The following is a 21,520-nucleotide window of genomic DNA, read 5'->3' on the forward strand; positions in this document are numbered from 1 at the left end:
ACGGCTCATCGTCTGTCGCAGGGGAACCAGAGAGAAGCTGCAGTCCTGTGCAGCACCTGGGGAACCCAGCTGAGGAAGCCCACCTAGCCTGCCCTCAGGAGGTCTGAGCCTCATGGCACTATACAGAAACAAAGTAATAGTTGTTTAGGCTGGTTAAACTTCCTTTTTTGAAGATTCTTGTCTGTAGCTCATGGTAGTGTTACAAAAGGAATGACTTCTCAAAGTCTAGAGGGTGTGGTTTCACTGAACCCTCTATGCACACCCAGGCTGTACTTTAGGTTAGCTCTGTCAGGGATAAAGCCGAGGACATGTGGAGATTCAAAGACCTTTGGGCATTTCACAAAGGAGGTTACTGTGAACAAGACAAAGACGTTAAATGGCTATCTTTATAATTTTAAGGTTTTCCTTCCCTTAAAAAATTCCTAACTCCTTCTCAGAAAATAGTCATTACAATAGGACTTCTAGGATCTTTCATGTTTTTCTTGTTTGACTGTTTACTGTCTACCAGAGACGTGGACACAAGTAGATGCTATAGAGCGTATCTTTGTTTTTTAAGTATTAAAAGTATGCAAGGGTGTAGTGGCAGGGAGAACTCTATTCCTTAGATGATTCAGTGTATTTTAGGAACTGTTCATTACCAACGTCATTTTCAGCCAGTATTTTCAAATATTTTAGTATAATTCTTTCAAAAGTGGTCTAATTATGTTTACATCAAAAGTTTGTGCAGGTTGAGATGTCAGAAATTATTTGAATATACTTCTTAAGACTGCTTTCAAAATCAGATCTCTAACAGCTAATAGTCTTCTTATGTTGGTGAAGCAGGGTACAGATGATGTGAACCCTGTCTGAATAACTGTAAAACAGTGAGAATGACCATTTAATTCGCAAGGGGACACAGCACATTTCTGAACTAATAGCAGTATAAATATTCAAACTTCCAGCAGCAGAACAGAAATATACATGTCAATGTAATCTTAATTTCCCTAGACATAAGGGTTTAAAATTATTTAGAGCCTCGAGAAAAATCAATTTTGAGAATTACCTTAGAATCCTTCTTGCATGTGTTCAAACCAATATTACTTTGATTGAAATTTTTGTTTATTTTTATAGGCACACTGAAAAAATCTTTGTTTCTATAAATGCTATGTTTTACAGGCCACGGAGATAGGCCGTGCAAGAGAAGTCTTAATATGTACAGTACAAGTAACTTAACATAAAATGTTTCAACACAGGGGCATAAAAATAAAGGCTTGACTTAAAAAATTTTTTTTAAAGTCACAAGCTTAACTTGTAAGAGTAGTTACGGCTAATAGATTTTAAGATTAGAAAGGTACATCTCTATCATCTACTCACAATCCCCACTATTGATCTGGTTAAAATTTCTTGTCCATATAGATGGCAGTCTTCAAGTACGCACTTGTGTGGGATTTTTTTGTGTTATGACTAGATAATATATGATGCCCATAACAGAGTGATACTGCAAGAGAATAGGGTAGGCAAAGGTATAAGAAAATCTTCATTCACTGATTTTTGTTAGATTTGGGATTTTTTTAAATACTAAATCTGCAGTAAGCTAAGGCCTAGCACTAGCGTTATGATCTCTTTGCTGTTTTGACTTGCAGTTTGGAAATCCAAGTAAAGGAGCATCTTAATTAGCGTAGTAGCCTGTACTTAAACACAGTAATTATCATTGTTGTTGTCAGCCTTCATTACAGCCCTTGTGACAGTGCAGGCAAGGCCTGTGGAACAAAGAGTAATGTCCCAGTCTTCTTGACAATTGAATGTCTCGTGCATTAGAAATAAAGGACCTTTCAATACCTGGTAAGGAACCAGTGTTGGGGAAAGTCTACAAGAAAAATACATCAGTTTTTTTTTTTCCTAGGGAAAGGTGTGTTAAGTGTTTACATCTCCTTTTGTATTGCTTATGGTTTGTTCATACACCTCTCTGAAGGAAGCTAGCAAAGTGTGCCACGCGTACTTTATCAAGAAATGTTTTAAAAACAGGTTTCTAATATATGTAGGACATTTCACTGGGCTTTGGGGGGAGTTGATTTAAGAGAGGGGTTGTGGCTTGTCTGGAAAGGGGGGTGTTTCACATAATGACATTTCTCTTTAAAGTATTATGATTTTTTACTTGAGTCACTAGGCACTTTTCCTTAATATGAAAGGGATTTCTAATACGATAAAAAGAATGTCTTGACTTGGAACATTCTGCACAAAGATATTTAGACAAGGGAAGGGGGCTGCACAACAGAAAATAAAACGTGCTTTAAAAGAAAATTAAGTCAGTCAGTCAACAGAGCACAAGTGAAACAGCAAACAGATTATATATATGAAAGAATTGTGCCTTTTTTTTTTTTTTTTTTTTTTTATGGGCGCCTTTTTAAAGGATTGACTCGTGTTCTTGTGGACTAGTTTACTATTGCTTTGAATAATTTTAATCATATGCATGGATGAAAAGCATGCATGAACCACAACTTTCCTGGTTTGGTTGATGTGAAGTCTCCAGTAGTTATGCTTGTTGGAGGTTATTTTAAACATTTTCTTGAACTGTTTATTTTTTTTGTATCAGACATCCTGCTGTTCTGTATCAGGCACCACTTCTCATTTCAGATAAATAACTGCATGACAGAATGCAGTATAAGGCTCATCCAATTTGACCAGGCATTGCAGTTCTTTCCTCTCATCTGTTGCTACGTATCTAAAGCTCAGAATGCTAGTAGCATTAATCAGCCATAGTGTTAGATCATTTATTAATAAATAGCTACGTATTGGTAAATAATTACTTCAGTAAGAAAGAGTTGAATCAATGAAGATTTTTTCATGTATTTATTTAAAAAAAATAATCTTAATTGTTTCATAAATGGAAACTTTCTAGAGCAATCTTGCTTACTTGATTACCATATATAAATGGTTTAGGTGGCTATTTCAAAAGCACTGTAAATGCCAAGTGTATTACCCTTAATCTATGGAGTTAATCCACATAATTCTGGCATCTCATTAAAGTCTTGATCTTGAAAAGACCCCAGTCAGACAGGTTGCTTGTGTCTCTCAAATCTGAGCAAGCTGTTTAACCAAATATGGGTTTAATTTGCTGATTCACACCGAGATGAGCAAGCCTATGGATCCAAAGACTGTAGGCCCCTGATGTAACACTAAACCACTCCTTATGCTCACTGTTATTATGCATGGGGCATGAGAGTTGTAAAGCGGTTTGTACCCTCTTTCTGCGTAACTCTGTAGGTATGACTGAAAAGGTTTGTAACAAATTGAGTCTTTTCCTTCTCACATTAGATCAGGAGAAAGTTCATGTGGAATCTCTTATGTATTAAAATTGCTCTTTTGTGATCAGTCATACTATTCAGGAAAAATCTGACTGTGCGGAATCTATCAGAGGTGTTAAGGTAGGTGTGACTAAGCACTATTAACCCCTGATTCCTTCAACTTGCTGTATGTGACAGATCTGTATTATTTCTGGAACTCATGCAAGCATCTTATATGCGTGCTGAGGGCAATTGACGTCCTCATATTAAAGGAAGAACACAATCTGCTGGTTGCATCTTGCCCTCTCCTTAAGAGGTCTGAAACAGTCATTCCCTAGTTACTCAGTAGTCCCACTGATGCCAGCTAGAATTACTATTCTTTGTCTCACATATGTATCACGTGATTACAGTACACAGCAAATGATCACAATTTGCTGGCAGTAACAATGTAGTCAGTCCAGATACCCTTTATGAATGTGCTGCATCTTACAAACAGTGAATATCCTTGTATCACTTTCTCTCCATTAATATCCTCTGTAAAAAAATCATCTCTTGCCCTGTTTCAAATCATAATTATTAGGAAATAATTGGCCTGAATAATGCATGAACTTATGAGCTATGAATGGTAAAAGACACAGGATGCATAGTTACAGTTTTCCAGAAATATGTTTAACCTAAGGCTTATATAGAAATGATGTTTCTTGTTTTGTTTTGATTCTGGCATCAAAAATTCATTTACTATTGAGCTTTGTTTGACATTCCTTCAGGTTCAAATTTCTTGGGATTCTGAATATAATCACAGCAGATATATGTACATCTCTTATTGCCTGGCTGAGCACAGAAGACTTAGAAGCAACCCTAGAGGAAAAAATCCACTCCCTTGATGCATTCTTTAAAATCATTAATGCTTTCTGGCTGCAGCATCGAAGCGGGTCGTGCTAGCAGAGCAATGTAATTAACCTTCTTTATAAATTAAATGTGCAAATGTGTTATGTAGTGCACAGAATTTGGATAGAATTATTTCTACTTCAGTGTAGGTTTAGATGGGAAAAAATAATTTTCTAACAGCTGCTCTGTGGCTTGGGAATTTGAAACAGCTTTTATTCTCCTTAAACCAGCTATCAAGTACCTGGGGCTAAGAATGGCTAAATGTGAAATGTAGTCATATATTATTATATACAGGATCAATATTTCAAAAGGCCATCTAAGCTCTTTGAGAAAAGAAGGATTTGCCATTTTTTCTGTAAACCACAAAAGAAGCATAGCTGGAAATACTTATTTTTTTCGTCACTTAGAGTTTAGCTTCAGTCTAATGCAAAGATGGCAAAAGAATAAATAAATTATTCAAGTAGCCATCATTAATTGGGAAGGCCCTTTAGCACTTGTGGAAGGGGAAAAAATCTTCTATAATCCATAAAGGTAAAATATGCCATAAAAATAAATTAAAATTAATAGCTTATATGAAAGGTGAGAGTTTGCTAACCATTTGTGCATAAATTCATGAAAAGCGTTCCTTTTTCTTCCTTTTCTTAAGGACAAGGATGAGCATACTCCATATCTTTTGGAGAGAAAAGAGGTATTCCCTTTATTAAAGAAGTGTGGTTGTTCCTTTGTCTTATCTATTTAAAGCACAGAAACACGATGGAAAGGCAACTAAGGTACAACATGACGAGAAAGAGTAAGGCACAGTGCCAGTGCTAGATGCCATTAGACTGCTCTTGTACCAGGAGGCTGCTCCGTGTCCTGAAGGCATGCTAAAACTCCTAAAGCAATGAACTCAGGAAAGATCCCCACAGCTTCTGTAGGTGGTTTTATCTGAAGGGATACACAGGACCCAAAAGATGGGGAGGAGCTCCTGGGAAACGGAAGCTCATTTATGACATGCCAAAAACGACTCCAAAATAACGATATGCTTGTTGTCACTTACGTTGTCCTGAGGTGGGGCCTGGCCAGGCTCCCGTAGGGGTCCATTGGTACTTCAGCGTGTAAGTTGCATGGAAGGTTTCTTGCTTGCTGTTGGGGAAGCAAAAGGAGAGCGGGAAGTGCGACAACATAAATAGTTGTATGAGAAACTTAATCAGCAACAGCTAACCAAGTAGGAAAGGCTTGTAGCTGTCAGTGTGAAACTTCATATGGCAGCATTTTGACTGAATTCTATAGAAATCAACTATATGACATGAAAAATTATTAATTATTGTTTCATAGAAACATAGAATGGTTTGTGTTGAAAAGGATCTTAAAGATCATCTAGTCCAACCTCCCTGTTTCTATTATAATGAGAGAGAAACACCATTTTCTTGAAAAATCCATCCACCAGGCTTGTTTAATTTAATATATTAAATGGAAATTGTTGTGGGCTTTTATGAAAGAAACAAGTAAAGTGCACACTTAAAGGGAAATCATATAAATACTTCCATCATTGAATGTAGAGGTAAAAATTTCCCCTAAAAGGGTCACGTAGTAATATGTGGGGCAGTGTGTGTGTTGCTTTTTAGAAGTCAATGATTTTTCTCATCTATGCTTGTATACATTTTACAAAGTAATTATCTATGTTGTGGGACATGGAATTTACTGTTTCTTGAGTTTATGACAAAGACCAGAAAACATATGCAGCTTGCCAAATCAGAGCATGAATCGAAAGTTAAGTTATGAATTGAAAGTTGATTGGTACTGACAGCAAGTTTAGGAATAAATACTCAGGTTTGTTGTTTTTACACAATGACAGTCTTAGCTTTTTGTAAAAGATTAAATTAACTAAAAAACAATTCCAAAGAGGACCAATTAGCTTGCTGTATATTTAAAATAAATCCTAATACTACACTAATCTGTACTGCTGTATTATTTCTTATGGAATTTGTCTTAGTAGTTTCTGAAATGAAGAAATAAGGAAAAAATAGAAAACCTCAGTTCTCTTGACCTTGTGAATCAGCAAATCAATATCTTGGAATGAATCATTTTGTAAGAATCCAACATAAAATACTACTCTCAAAATGGAAAAGTTATCCTATTTCATGTTACAAACACCTAATTCATAACTGATGTGGAGGCACAACTTTTATCTGTATGTCCTCTATGTAGTCATTCATGGCAGGGTGTGGGGTTGGTATTTACATGCCTGAATTTTTCTCCAGCATACGTATGACAAATAAGATGTAATGAAGTGTTTTCAGTGTAAAATATTCTCCTCCCCATCTGCTTAGGCAAACTTCTTTCCCTAGAACTTCAGTTTCTAGGTTTAATGCTTTAGTTAGAATGTGTTCACTGTGGATTCAAATATAAGAATCTTGGCTAGTTTTTATAGAAAGCCTGGACAACGCGGATAGTGTCTGATCATCCGTACAGGAGAATTAAAAGGGGTCAAGTATGATGGTATGCATTGGCTACAGAAACTGGCTTGCTTAAATATTGACTTACTATCCCAATAATTTTTTCATTACATGGTGAACAGCATTGCGAAGTGAAGAATGATGTTTTGGTCACTGTATGTATGTGCAAGCAGGATGTTATCACTGCTGAATGTTACAGGCAAAAAACAGATCAAGAAAAATCAAGGGACTGCATGCTTATTGCTTTTATCCTTGGAGGGAAGCAAGTCAGACCTGATAAAGTATATTTGGCTTCTGAGAAGGGCTGTTTACACAGGCAGAACACCTGTGTCTAGTTGCATCTGCTATCTGACACATAAACCTGTATTTGTCTGTGTGCATTTATACTACTTTGATACTGTTGGGCTAGCTACAGTATCTTTAACAGCACTTCATTGTGCTGTCAGGGTAGGAAATACAACCAAACTAACCACGATTAAGATGTGTCAGTTTTGAATGATAAATGTTGTAGGAATTACAAATTATTACCCCCCGAGGTATTCATCTACCATCTCAGCATGATTTCAGGGAGCTCTGAGCCTCTGTTTTTGCTGTCTTTTGGATCAGCTAGTCTATATCAATTCAAAAGGTCTGTATCAACTGTGATCCCATGATACCTTTTGTAAATAGGATCACTAACCCCAATATGCTGCCCAAATAACAAGTTCTAGTAAGTGTCAGTCAAGCCAAATTCCCCCTGTATTCCAATGTCAGTTATAACATTTTTCAGTTCCTCCTCTGCTGTTTTCATCTTAAACCTCATGAAAGTGAAAGCATTCGGGACTCTAACAAGTCAAACCTTATTCCAAGCATATTTTTCTCTGCTTTTCCCTGTTCTTCCAAGAGGTGTTGCAGAAGCTAACTTGAAGCTCACTGCAGGCTGATTTGCTGTATGCCTAGACTGAGATTTCAAAGTCATTAAGTTACTTAGCCCTCTTATCCGTCACAATTAGACACCCAAATGTCTTCACGTCTAGACATATTGATGGAAGATAGAGTCGCTATTGTCTCATGGAAGATTATATTTAATAATTAGGATTAAGATATTGGCATGCATACTAGAAATCACTATAGCCAAAGAACTCCTTTATTATCTGAACCAGCAGTATGTGCATAGGCAACTCATCAGTAGCTCTGTTTGCTTCATAAACTGCTTCCTTTTCTTAAAATGAGGCATGTAGGACACAGCAGCTAATAACAAATGTCACTCTCACAGCAGAGCAGCAGAAATCCGTTCCAGTTCTGACAGTAAAGGTGGAAAGGAGCTGAAAACAATAGCTTACTGAGGCTAAATGGAAAATTAGCAGGTCCAGTTCTGAATATTGAGCATACCTGGATGCTGTAATACCAGTTCTGCATTTATACATTAGTACGTGTATTAACATAAGGGCGTCTCTCTCCTTCCCAGAGTCTCGGATGCATTACTTTCTTTCTACTTTCCCGTCTGTACAGCTTTGCATCATAGATCTGTATAAAATCACACAGTTTAAGGCCCAAGATCCAGATCAGTTCTTACTCACTTGGAAAGCCTGTGGTCTGAGACCATTTAGAAATCTGTCACAGGAAAAACAGCCTTCTTTGAAAAGCAACAGCTGAGACTTACGTTTCTGAGCTCCTCTGGAGGCAGAAATTCTGTGAGGGAGTTGACAAGAAAAAGGAATGGGGCAGTTTAGATGTTGCAGGGCTTCCATCGCTCCACAGGCTCTTTAGAACAGACCAAAGACTGCAGGCAAGGAGAAGAGCAGGCTGAGAAAAATGGCCCATGATATAAGTAGATAAAGAGCCACTAGTAAAGAACAGACGTCAACATACTGTGAGAATGAGCAGGACTCCTTGTTGCACAGTGTAAGGTAAGAAATGATCCTGTGCGTGTGTGACATGAAGCAGGCCGTGGGGTGATTAAAATGGTAATCAGAACTTGTAAGCAGGCGTGTAGATCTCTTTAGAAAAGGAAATCAGTTTACAGTGAGTTTGTAGAATTTTCAGTCTTCTTAATGTTAGTTAAAAATGGGTTTCAAATATAGCAAGTTTTATTGTAAATATCTGGTAGGATTTTTCTGGAGCGTTCTACTCCTCCCTGAGTTAAATATATATTAAATTTTCAGTGTTGGCTGCCGCTGTATGGCATAATAGCTGCTTTGAAAGGTATAATTAATTGCCATATGTACATTATGAACCGACAAGATGTACACAGAATTTTCTTTTCTTTTTTTTTTTTTTTTTTTTTTTAAGCAAACAAACAAACAAACCCACAACAAAGGTTTCTGGTGTTGGTGGGATTTAACCTTTCCAGCCAGGTCTTTAGTACAATATAACCAAGTGTTTCTGCATGTATTGTGGCTCATGCTGTAATTCATTCCTGCGTGAAGGACTTTCAGCAATCGTAGTTCTTCATGACTTGCTTCTCCTTCATTCTTATCAGGATGACACGTTCTTATTTTGTTTTGCCTGGGTTCTGTCTTTGATAGTGATGCGATTCTAAATTAGTCTTTGACCTGGTCTAGAAGGACGTCTTTCCGAGTTCTTCAGTTTTTATTTAATGCACGCTGAATGAAATACTGAACTATAATAGTGGTAGTATAATGGTATATTACGGGCTTTTCTTAAACCTTACACAGTTACATTTTATATCTGTACTTTCTCTGTAAATGGAAGCTGAATTCCAGCAGAATATGTTGTATCAAACTTCACCTTTGCTCTTTCAACATTCCTTTTTATTATCCATTTTAATCTCCAACCTTCATGTTCTTGGTTTGATTACCACAAATATCAAAACCACTTTTAAAATTCTGCCATGTCTGTAATGGAAATGGCATTCTTGAATAAATATTCATAAAATGTTTGTTGCTTAAAACAGTCTGAAGTGTCAAAAAATGGACTACATAAAGGGGTTTATTTTGAGAAGAATCCAGGCCATCCAGTGATTCGGATATTAACAGCTCCAACAGTAAACAAGCAGTACCATGTTTCTTGTCTTTGTAAAATTGCAAAACTCGTTAGATTAAAAACTGGTGTTATCTGTGAAACTCTTAAATGTTTACTAAAACACAGCCTTTATGGATATTGCACATCTGTGTTAAAAAAAAAGAAAACAAACACTAGTATCATTATGCCAGAATAGGTAACTGGGAAACAAAAATACCAAGCAGTGCTCTGTTTTTAGCTATGCGCTTATTCACAGCTACCACGTTTAGCAATCTATAAAAGATTTAAATCATAGTGATGCCCTAAACACTTTTGTTATACTCTGTCATGTTTTCCTAGAAAAAGCTGTTTTATCCCTCTCATATATCACCCCCTAAATTTCAATGAAAACCATCTATAACAAAAGATCTTCAAGCATAATAGAGGCAAAATAAAATTTAATAGAAGTGTGTATTACAAACACAAATAATGAAAAAGTTATGATCTTTGTTTATGTTTGGGCACCTTAAAATAATCTGTGTTTTATATATAAAACTTTTTAAAATATTGCAATGGGCATTTAGGGGGAAAACATCTTGCTATCATCAGCTGTTCTTTAAAGAAAAAATATTCCTCTAGACGCATGATTTGTGTCAATGAGTACCTTGAAATCGGCAGGAGGTGGGTGTATTTATTAGAATAACAATGAAACTCCTGATTTTCTTCTGTGCTTTGAAAAACTGGCAAGCAATATGGTAATAGGGAGTACAAAGTTCTTACTTTGTGCTTGTTTGCAGCTATAACTCTTTTGTGAGATATAATGAGGCAGAATAAAAAGAAAAACAACTGCTGATACTTTAATAACCTGTCCTGCAGGACAGCTGGAATTTCAGAGCTTTAGGTCTGTATATTATGCAAAGTGTAAAATTTATGAAGAATTTGCTTTTCTGCCCTATTCTTTTATTTCTGAGGTGGGTTTTTTTTTTGTTTGGTTGGTTTTGGGGTGTGGTTTGTTTTTTTTTTTCTTATATTATCTTCCTATACCTTTTCAATCGGGCACAGTCCATGTGAAAGACTGGAAATTATCCTCCCTCCCTTAAATAGAATATTATATAGTATGCTGTTGTGCTAGTCATAAAGTCCTTTGCTTAACTTGCCATCTACAGAGGTTTGTGTAGCTTTTGAAGTTCTCTTAGATGTTGAAATGCTTCACGTATCCTGCATACTTAAGCTAAAAGCGTGAGATTTCCACTTCCATCTCAGCATTTATTGTCATTTCATACTTGCAGGTTAAATAGCTCCACAATCTACCAGGCAAGCTCAAGCTGCAGATATGTCAGTCAAAACCAAGAAAATAAAAACTGTAATAGAAAAGGTTTGTTTAACTATATTGGCATTCCTTTGATACTCTTCAGGACCTTTAATATGTGGCCAAATTAGGATCAACAGAAGTGGCGCTTGAGTACATTCTGCATTTTCTCTGTTAGTGTGACATGGATGTCATGTGAACTCAAAATAATGAAATTATTTTGTATTCTTGTATTTCTGTAAGAAGTAAAATCAGTCTAATGAAAAAATAAAAGGCAGAGGAGTCATTACAAACAACTTATTTGGGGTTGTCCTTTGAAACAAGAATTTGGAAAGCAGACTGGCACAGAGCACAAATACATTAGTCCTAATGTGATTTTTGAGGTAGACTTTCCGTTGTTTGTAAAGAGATGCCTTGTTTGATAGCATGAGTAAAGACACAGTATTGCTTTTGGCAGACAGTTTGCTTCTATAAAGCCCATCAGTACAAATAGCCACAAGGACCAGTGCTGTAGAGAGCCAAATGGGAGGGGGGGGGGGGGGGGAAAAGGAAGTAGAACAGAGAAGAAAATGTGTCATTGCTTACCTGGGGTTGCCAAGTAAGATTGACCTGGACACATCCTTTTACAGCACAACTCCCAACAACCAAGCTCCACAGTTTCCCCCTCAGTTCACCACAGCTCTCAGAGCGCCGTGTTGCAGGGAAGATCTAATGTTATCATTTCCACCATCTGCTATAGTAAACCCAGTTCGATAAATCTTAAGGGCTTCGTTCTGGTTTTGATGTAAAGCACCAATCCAGGGAATTCACAATGCACTAGTGAGTCTTTAGAATGTTGAATCAAGTTTTAGTGAAGAAAGGAAAGTTTTGAAAAAATGTGAAACAAAAAAGAATGAAAACTTTTAATTTCAGTTGACTTTTGTGTTGTATGTATTACCTCATTTTGCATCTGCATAGCGAGGTAGTTATTAGGTTGTTATAGCGCAATACATTAATGAATGAGATCATATTAAAGATGCAAAAATTAAAGGTACAAAGAAAGATCCCATGCAGGTTCCATCTGCAAGGGAAGAACAGTGTAAGTAGGACCTGTATAACTAGAAGTGAGGGGAAAGCTCCAGTAAAAGTTTACATCTGACAAAATATGAACATCACAAATGAAGAAAGGAAAAACTAAATAATGAGATAATTGTAGTCAAATGTATGAAAAATTACAAAAGAAGTTGAGAGAGTAGCCTAGTTTGGGTACTTGGATGTACAGAGTTGGCAGATTTCCTCATGTGATTTCTTTCTCTACTATTGTATCTCCTGTTTGAACTTCTGCGTATCCTTGGGCTTTCAAAGGTTGAGTTTATTCAATGAAATAAATAATATGGTGCGCTTCTAACTAGGACCATTGCAAGGATGTAAGCATATATTTACAGCAGTAAAGAGAGAGATATTAAAGGGGCAAAGTAGGAGAAGTTTCAGGAGCTTTATAACAAAATTGGCATGTGCTAGTTGCAGTCCTGAGGTTATCTTGCCTTTTCAAATTCAAGTAGAGACAGCAACTGTAAGAAAATTTGAGAATAAGTTCATTCTTACACACAGATGACATTGTTTTCCTGTAGTAAATATGAACTTACTAAACAAGGTAATTTAAAAATTAATATGAGATGATGTAGCAGATATAATCTTTAATAGAATAAAAAGAGATTAAATTCTTTGCTGAGAGCTATTTTTCATTTTGTAAACAATACATTAGATCTTGCATCATTTAAGAAAAAGTACATTGTAAAGTAATGCTGTAAATATTGTGTGGTGTTATTCTGATCCAGTGTGACAATGTAGATGCTATAAAAAGGAACAAGAAAAATTGCCTTTTTAAACACTATTAATCTGCCTGCTTTTGAAATTTTTAATATTTAAAGGCATATAAAGTCATTTTCTCATCCTTTAAACAACTTTCTAGCTTTGAATATTTGTTTTTGGTTTTTTTTTTTCCACATTTGCACTTCTATTTTACTATTATTTTAGGTTGTCCACTGATTTTGCAGCTACTTCTGCAATAATAGAAAAGAGATTTAAAAAAAAAAAAAAAAAAAAATCCTTCATCTGAATCCGAGATTGTTTCTTTAGGTGATATTTCATTCCTTCTGCTCTCATGAACATCCATCGAGACAGATTATAAAAAATGCCTTGCTACAGTAGTAAGACTTTTTATAATTAAGGTAATTCTATTCTTAACGAGAAGAGAAAGACTCTGTTTAATACATCTAATATTTTTGGTCAAAGATCAGGCTTAAAATATCTATCAGCTTTTAACCTCTCTCTGATGTTAAAAATCTCTATTAAATTCTGCAACATAATCAAGCTTATTGTACGAAATCACAGACATTCAACAGATACAAACGTTGATATTCCATTGTCAGTTTATAAATGCTGAGACTCTCTGGTCATCTATTAAGAATGTACTTGTAAGTGTGCGGCTCACACTCACTTTTGTCTCTAACCAGGTACTTACATATCTGGGCATGGTCTCATTTACAGTACAAGTATCTTTTTTAATACTTTGCTGTGGGGCACGTAGATATATGAGGTGATATGAACATTTTTGCATTAAATTTTTCTTCTATTCTTCGCCACATAAGTCTGTGTGCATGTGCACACACATCACATGTATCTTTTCTCACAAGGAATTAGACAACATATTGTTGTTTTGAAGTTGTACTTGTGATTTATAATCAATCGAGAAAGAGTAGTCCAGTAGTCCATGTTAAACCATGGATGTTAGATCATTACATCAACAACAGTTTTTCTATTTTTAACAGCAGATACTCGAGCAGGCTTGAACATTTTTTCATTTCCTTTTTTCCCTGAGTTAATGAAATATTTTGCCCACAGTCTACTAATTTAACAAAAAAAACCCTAGCTATAGAATAATTTCATACACATATCTTTTTAGAGACTACCAAGACTTTTATAATAAATTCAACATAATGTATAAATCACTTTCACATGAAAGATTTCCAGAATTTTATTCTTACGCCCAAAAATATTTTGTGCCCTCTAATAGCTGTTTTGGTTTTTTTTGTGCTTTTTAACATAAAATTGTATTGTAGATTGACAGAAAACCTCTAATCAATTTTGTATGTAACCAGCCATTCTTTTTATTGTGTTGTGTATACTATAAAGCTGAATTTAACTGATAGTCAAGACTAGCATCAGGTGATAATGATGTCTGCTCATCCTTAGTTATTACTTTACTTTCAGAGACAAAGGAGAAATGGATGCTTGGATTTCTGGTATTGACTCGTTTAATTGGAAAATTGGAAAAGTACCTTAGAGTTCACAAGTTTTCTGTACATAAAATAGCTTTAAAATGTCATCATAAAATGCCAAATGATCCTGAACCTCTTCTTGTTTCTATGACAACCTGACTGCGATATAGTAGTAGGCTAGAGAACCTCTGAAGCTACCACCAACTTTATTAAATATTTTGTTTTAAGCAGGGAGGATGACACACAGGCATTCCCGGACCATTGTTTTAGTCTTTAGTTTTAAATATGCTGCTTTGTGGCATCTTGGCTATTTCACTATCAAACATCAAGAAACAGAAAATAGAAAATTATTAAGACTCAGCTCGTCATACTCTGTGCATAGAAAAAGTAGTATTTTTGACTGTTTTTAACTAACAGGAAATCAGTTGCCAAGACATTGTACGTTGTGCATCTCACATCAGCAAAATACTTATCTAGAGGCTACAGCTACTTTTAATGAAACTTCATTTTGTGAGGAATATGTACTGATTCTTCAAAGAGAGCAATTATCTGCAGACAAATTTGGCAATAACAGGCTTTTTACTTGTTTTAGTAAGGCTTTACTCTGAAACATTTTTATTTTCTGTCTTTTTTTTTTTATCCTGCTTTTATGAACACTCTACCTCAGTCAAAGAAGTTAATATTACTGTGCAAGAGGGAATCTGCAGTCTTTAAGAAGAGGCAGTGGAAGAAAAGAGATACTGGGAAGTCACATAGCTGCCAGGCCTCTGATGAGATAGCATTTTTTCTGTCAGAAGCGTAGTTTGAAGACTCAGGACAGGTGAATGACAGCATAGCACCATGTCAGCTAAACATTTGTTCTTTACATTAAATGTTGCAAAATGGAAAAAAGAGTGAACTGATGGATAGTTCCATCAGAATTTACTGTCACTTCCACTCATTTTGAATTGGGCTCCAACAGTAAATCATCCCCATTACATTTTTTCCCCCCACTCTGTCAGTGCAGAAGTGAACAGACTGAGGAGTGTTCGTGATTCAGTCCATCTATCGATGCATTTTTGAGGCATAGTAGTAATACTAATAATATACTCCAACTTAAATGCAGAGGGAGAATCAGATGCACAGTAGGTGAAAAATGAGAAACTTTATTGCGTTTACAGCTGAATTTTTCAAGGACAAAAGACCTGAAAAGTAGCATTTTTTTCCCAAATTATAAGAACCTCAAAAGCCTAGCTTCTTTACCAGGAACAGAAGAATATATATTCACACTAGCTCATTACAAGCTGGACCTCATTTCAGTAATATGAAAATAAAATGCTCAAAAAATACTGGAGATTTCTGTTACTAGTTCAGCAGGTCTGGTTCTGATGGATGGCAGTTCTATTTTAGAAGGCAGATTAAGGCTTAGCCCTAAACAGGATACTTGTACGTATCCTAAATAATTAAAATGTACCAAAGTTTGCTGTTAGGAATATCATATGGATGATGCAGGGCTATAATCTGATATACAGGCTACTCTAATCACAAAAAGTTTTAAACAAGCCATTTTAAAAAGCAGTTGGTATTATGTGTAGTTTCATGACCCATATTCATTTCCTTGAATGCAGCTACTCAACATAATTTTTGTTGTTCGATGTTAAAATACACCTGCAGTTACATTGGCAAAGGGTGCAAGTAAATGTTCCTATTAGTAAGGGTGTCAGTCACTGTTTTCAGTCTCTCAATGCATTGAGAAAGGGTGGTTTTAACTATGACAATGGATTGCAAAGGGTACCTAATTCACTCTCTAACTCGCACTGAATTATGGGAGCAGAGACAAGGAAATAATGTTTTGGTAAGACAATAAATGTAGGCAGTGGCAGAAGTTAAATATTTAGAGCTCTGGCCTAGTCCCAAACAGCATCTCCACGTTACTAATGGCTAGCTAATTCAGTGGTTTGTCTGTACTGCCAAAGAATGACAACTGAAGGGAAAATTAAAATTAAAAAATGAACAAGCTCATCCACTTATGTAAAGATGATTTTGCCAAAGAGAAATGTTTTCCTAATTTATTAGAAATAAGAGTCAAAGTGTCTGATGGAGATGGAATCCCCATACTATCTGTGTAATATCAAGAAAACAGGATTAAATAGTTCAGACCATGGATTTTGAAATCTAACAGTCCTTCAGATTAGTCAGAAATTTATACAATCAGAGGCCCAAATTTCTACAGGATAGTTTCGTTTTCATTCTCCAGACCAGTCCTACCCTCTGTCTTTAACTTCACAAATGTATCAGGGAGCTCTTAAGAGCTGAAGAAAACTGGAGCAGTGCTATTGTTCCAGACAGAGCGTTCATTGCTGACTGGTAGCAGCTTTACAGGGTTTGAGATGCTCTTCCCAAAGGAGGATACAGCAGCTTTGTTCCTTCGGGGTACAGCCTAAGCATATTTGTGTGTTGTTTTTACTTATTGTCAGTAAAACAAAGGTGTCAAAGCAGTGCACAGTTCAGTAAAAAATTCTCTGTTTTCAGGGAGTGATTTTGTCTCTGGAATTAATTAATCAGAGATTGCTTAAGTAGGAAATTTTCTTCCTTCCCAAAGTGCTGATCTTTTATTAAAGAAATGCTGGCAGCTATCTCTTCTAGAAACAGAAACTCAGATGTTAAGGAAAATAACTTGATTTGCCTTAAATAGTGCCATCTTTTGAAACATACCACAACAATATAAACTGACATCGTGATTGTTGATAATTCAGAGTGGCATCAGGGAAGAACAAGTGCAAGTCTGCAGTAAAAATGTCAACCAAAATGTTAATATTAAATGATGAAAGCAAAGTTACTCAGCTGTTGATCCTGCAAAAGCTATAAGCTTCATAATATGCACAGTGAGGTATGCATACACAAACATTGGAGGTTTTGGGCTTGCCAGGTGTAAATCAAGGCAGTCAGCATTGGGTATTGCCAGGTTATAGGTATAATTCACCATATAGTGAACCATATTAATTGTCAAAATGAAAGTTCTCTGAGATAATAATACTAATAAAAGATTTTCCATTGCATTTTCAAATATAACATGCAGATCGCTACTTTTTCTCAAACACGTAGATAAAGTCAAAGATAGGAGGCAAAAAAAAAAAAAAACAAAACAAACATACCATTCCTCTAATTTTTCTCAATGTTCCAAAGAGTTCAGGTCAATTCAAGTCCTCTTTCTCAGGAACAGAGCAAACGTCTCTTGCCAAACTGAATTTAGATTCATCATATTAAACAAGATTAGGTATATAAGAAGAAATTTTCTCGTGACTTCAAACGTAGTAAGCAACCCATATAGTCAAGCTTACCACAGCCTAGAACACTTCATGATGATAAAACTAGGAAAAAAAGAAGACAAGGAAAGAAGTAATACAAGAATTAGTCCAGGAACTAGTAATGGAAATTGACATGCATGCATAAAATTGTTCAAGGATCAATTTGGATTTGTAGAAATGGGGATACATCTTTTGGAGAATAACATTTTTCCTTATTTCTTTAACAATCCTGTTGCTCTGGAGTGAGCTGTCTCTCAGGACTTTGCTTTCTGGCTCTGCTGACATCAAAGATAATGCCAAATGATTAAGTTGCATGAACACTGAAAGGGGAGAGCAGTGTGTAGGATATTCAGCATGGTAGGGAAATGTGAATTTTGGAAATATTTTAAGTGAATCTTGGCTTACTGAAGTCAATGGCAGAGTTTTCAGTGGTTTCAGCTAAAGTACAATTTTGCCTTTGACTTTTCTACAGCCTTAACTGAAAAAAAAAAAAACAACCCACCCAAAATCCATTATCCTTTTTTTTGTCTCTTAAACAAACCAGCAGAATGCCTTCCCGTGTTTTCTCAAGAGGCAGAATGGAAAATTCAATTGTACTTGAAAAGTGGGTTTTTTTTCTGTGGAAGGAGAAAGAAGGGATAAATATTTTCCAAGAACAGTGGGGAGCAATGGACGTCCCCATACTACATAAAATGTGGGGGCTTTTTGTTTTGTTTGTGGCTTTGGGTTTTGGTTTGGTTTTTTTTGTTGTTGGTGGTGGTTTGTTTTTTTTTTTCTTTTTTCTATTGGCTTTTTATTAAGGTACTCTTTTCAGCAGGATCAGAGAAGAGGAGCAAGATAGAACTCCTTTATTCACAGATTAAAAACACAGCTGCAAAACCCTGATAGTTTTAAATTGGCATTTAAAATATCAGACACATAAGAATTAAATTCTGTGGTTATGCTGAAATTCATGGAAAGGACTTTCTTTAATTGTCTGAGATGATGAAATAGGGATTGCTGAAAGTGACAATAGATTATATTTTCCTCCAGATATAAACATGGCTCATTTCTGCCTATTTGGCTTTTGTTCAATCTCTATTGCAGAAGAACTCTGTCATTTTAGAAACACTGAAGTGCTTGTTGAATTAATCTGAACCATCTGAATGTTGTTTTGTTGGACCAGGGTTCTAAGCATGCAAGTACCATCTTTGAGGACGAGGCAGTGTAGTCTTTTGAGCTTATTCCTGCTAAATTTATTGACAGTTCATTTCAAGAAAAACAATGTTTTTGTGTGATAGGGACATAAGTCATCTCATGTCATGTGGAAACTGCTATTGGGTGGCCTTTACTTTCAGTTATTTATTTGTTGTCTACTTGTTCTGAATTTGTTACAGGGCCCTAAAGACAGGGGAATATATAAAGAGGAGTTTTAGAGCTCTCAGCAGAGTAAGCAAAGTTATTATAACAGATAGTATAAGTGGGTTGTATTGTAATAGTTATAACTGCCCTATTAGCCATCACTGTTCCTCACATCCCGAGTCCGTCCTTGGTGGCAGCTACAGCAGCAGGGCCAGGTGTGCATGAGGCTGTGCGGATGAGATCAGCTGCTTGGACATCACCTTTCTTGAACAGCGGGTGTGCGTTGCCACTGGGAGAAGACATCATCAAAGTGTGTAGCAGGGCCATAGTTGTCCTTTATTGAGACAGTTTTCCTGCCTGATTTTTCTGTTCCAAAAGCCTGTTCCTACCATAATGATTGCATGTTGTTCCAAGAACTGCTAACACCACGCATTGGCAAACATTAAGTGTAATATTAGTATGTGAATATTTTTAGTAATGCATTTTTAAAGCCATCCTTCAAACTTTTATATTCTTAGGAACACATCGTTCTGTAAGGTACGTGTGTGTTTAGTGATATCTAAGGTGACTTTATGGTTTTGGGAGTTTGATTCATTGTTTTTGTCATGTGGGAGCACACAAGAGTGAGTGAACCTAGTCATGCATGTTTTCATCAGCCACAAAGCTCAGCTAAAGAATGCAATTGCGGTAGCATTGGCATAAGTCTACTAAAGTGGAGGTAGGTAGCATGGTTAATAGCAGTAGTAAAGGTGTTACTGATCAAGCCTCAGGCTGGTGGCTTGGCATGCTTGGTTTTGCCTAGGTTGTATGGGATGTATCTAGTTGGCTTTATTGTTACCAGTGCTAGCTAAACGAATGCTAGCATGAGTGTGACTGCTTGCCCTGTATTTGTTCTATGATTATAGCTCGAGATACAGAAACTCGTTTAGAGTTCTAGAAAGGCAAAACTCAAACATGCAATAAAGTAAAAGATGAAAATTGAAACCTACAAAAAGCAAAGATACACAGAAGCTATTTTGCAAGTTAGTTACAAGAAGCAATACCTGTTGTTACAGACCAACAAATGTCTTATTTTAGCTTTTTTCCACCTATTCATTTGGCATTTACTCTAGTTTCACTTTCACTTGCTACACTGGCGATGTCTGGGCTCAGTGTTCCAAGGCTGCCTTTTCACTTCGTTTTCTCAAATGAGCCAATTGTAAGTCTTCTTTTCACGGCTTTTAAACTTTTCTTAATGAGAGGAAAAAAAAAAAAAAAAAAAAAAAAAAAGAAAGAAATCCTTAAAAAAATCTGAGCAGGCTGTGTTGAGTAACATAGTGGTACAAAAATGTTTACAAAAATCTGTGTGTTATAAAATGAGCATTCTTGAGCTCCTGTTCAAACCACAGCAATTTTATGTTGTGAACATACATCATGGAGAGGCAGTTAGAATAAAAAAATACTGCATGAAGTATTTAACAGAACGCTTGGGCAAAGATCTTGCAGACACTTACAGGATGCCTAGATTTAAGGAAGTGAATGATCCAATTGGTTTCAAAATGTGATGAAACTGTACCTGCAGAGCCTGATATAAGTGCTTTTGAAGTCAATATAAGTGAAAAAAAGGCCAAGAAGGGGCAATCCAGCTTTCAGAGAAGCCACAGAATCTAGCATTTAACCTTTCCAAGTTTTTATTAGCATGTGAAAATAAATTATAAAGTTGGTGGATTTTCCTACAGGCAGCTACCAACAAACCCTGTCTCTAGGTCTGGTCTAAAGTCATCAACATTGTCCCTATTTCACTTAGATCTGGTAAGGAACTTGCTTCTTAATGGACACGTGTCTAATAGTTAATAACTTTTTACCTATGACTGCTGTTTATACATATACCTATGTGTACCATATATTATTTTAAAGTATACATTACCTAAATATTTATACTCTTCTCTAGATAGTACATGTGTTTTACCAGCAGCGTTGTACTATCTGGCCTTTGCTGAATCTCCAGAGGATTTTGTAATATTCCCAGCTGTCAGATTTTTAGGCTAGCTAGTATTTTACAGTGTATAATCACCATTTAACACATACTTTAAAACAACAGTTAAAGCTTTGAGGTTTTGCTTTTCAGATAAACAGCAGCTGTATTTTTAATTAACATGAGCCATTATCTCCTGAATTGCAGGGAAAAGCACCTATATTACATGGCATATAACTAGACTGCAAGGTGAATTTAAATGGTACCCTCTCTAAAGAAATACCTTTGATGTCACACATTTGACATGATATAATCATATAAGATATCTGACACCAGGGCAAGTCTTAATTCTAAAATGTAAACCTACAAAGTTTAGGGTGAAACTCTCCTGCTAGTCTTTATTCCAAAGAAAGCACAGCAAAATAAAATAAGACATGTGAATTACTTTCTTTTTTAATACCACACATAATTCATATTTGAGAAAGATTGCTGAATAACATAATTGAATTGGAGAGCTCTAGAGGATTCTTAAAAGAAACGCATAAGAGCATCCACAGTTACATTAGATTTATAACACTTGCATAAACCTGCACACTCAAGATCATGCACTGCTTGAAATTAAGAATACCTTTCTCATTTGCTGGTTATTTCATAGCTGATAGTTCAGAAGTAAAAGTATGTTTTGTTTTCAAGAGTTGGCTTTTCAAATGTCCTAAAGTGATTGGTTTGCTAATATATCTACTACAAACCTTCCTATTATTCAGCCAAAAATAAGTTTACAGGAATGACTAAGATGTAGGGGAGCTCTGAAACTGAAGGCTGTGAAGCTAAACCCCC

Source organism: Leptosomus discolor, chromosome 3 (assembly GCF_034619465.1).
Source record: "Leptosomus discolor isolate bLepDis1 chromosome 3, bLepDis1.hap2, whole genome shotgun sequence".
In the NCBI taxonomy this organism is placed as follows: Eukaryota; Metazoa; Chordata; class Aves; order Leptosomiformes; family Leptosomidae; genus Leptosomus; species Leptosomus discolor.